Source organism: Trachypithecus francoisi, unplaced genomic scaffold (assembly GCF_009764315.1).
Source record: "Trachypithecus francoisi isolate TF-2019V2 unplaced genomic scaffold, Tfra_2.0 Lachesis_group3, whole genome shotgun sequence".
Classification (NCBI taxonomy): domain Eukaryota; kingdom Metazoa; phylum Chordata; class Mammalia; order Primates; family Cercopithecidae; genus Trachypithecus; species Trachypithecus francoisi.
In genome coordinates, this window is record NW_022681468.1 from 148,788,959 (window position 1) to 148,790,188 (window position 1,230).

Genomic DNA, 1,230 nt, shown 5'->3' on the forward strand with positions numbered 1-1,230 from the left:
CAGAGGCTAAGGCATGAAAATCGCTTGAGCCCGGGAAACAGAGGTTGCAGTGAGCCAAGATCATGCCACTGCACTCTGGCTTGGGCTAGAGTGAGACTCTGTCTTAAAAAAAAAAAAAAAAAAAAACCACTGGGCCAGTGGCTCATGCCTGTAATACCAGCACTTTTGGAGGCTGAGGTGGGCAGATCACGAGGTCAGGAGTTCAAGACCAGCCTGTCCAACGTGGCGAAACCCCGTCTCTACTAAAAATACAAAAATTATCCGGGCGTGGTGGCACGTGCCTTTATTCCCAGCTACTTGGGAGGCTGAGGCAGGAGAGTGGCTTGAACTAGGGAGGCAGAGGTTGTGGTGAGCTGAGATTACCCCACTGCATATCAGCCTGCATGACAGAGCAAGACTCTGTGTCAAAAAAAAAAAAAAAACCCAAAAATCTATTGGATAATTCTGTGTTCAGCAGCTCCATTTATGAAGACTGAGTTCTCTCTACCTACTGACAGGGCTAAGCCTTGGCATACTGTTCTCACTCTGATTACTTGCAAACACAGTAAGTAATTCCACACAGCAAAAGACAGTCTAAGAAAGCCTAAGTTTTAGAATTCAGACAAAAGAACAATGTAGAAACTACCAAAATAGGCCAGGTGTAGTGGCTCACGCCTGTAATCTTAGCACTTTGGGAGTCCGAGGTGGGTGGACTGCTTGAGCTCAGGAATTCAAGACCAACCTGGGCAACATGGTGAAACCCTGTCTCTACAAATACAAAAAATTAGCCAGGCATGGTGGTACTTGCCTGTGGTCCCAGCCACTCAGGAGGCAGAGGTGGGAGAATGGCTTGAGCCCAGGAGGTCGAGGCTGCAGTGAGCTATGATCACACCACTGCACTCCAGCCTGGGTGACAGAGCAAGACCCTGTCTCAGAAATAAATAGATAGACAGACAGACAGATAGACAGACAGACAGACATGGCATCTCACTATGTTGGCCAGGCTGGAATTGAATTTCTGGAATCAAGTGATCATCCTGCCTCAGCCTCCCAAGTAGTTGGGACTACAGGTGTTCACTACTGTGCCTGGCAGGTCCCATATTCTTGCTGTCTCCAGATGTGGACAAAGTTTTTACCTCCCATTTATGATTCTTCCCCATCTCTCTCACAGCAGTCCTGCTCCTCACCTGGGATAACCCACCCCCACATACTAACCCTGAACTAACATGGCTGAAATCAGTCCAAATCAGA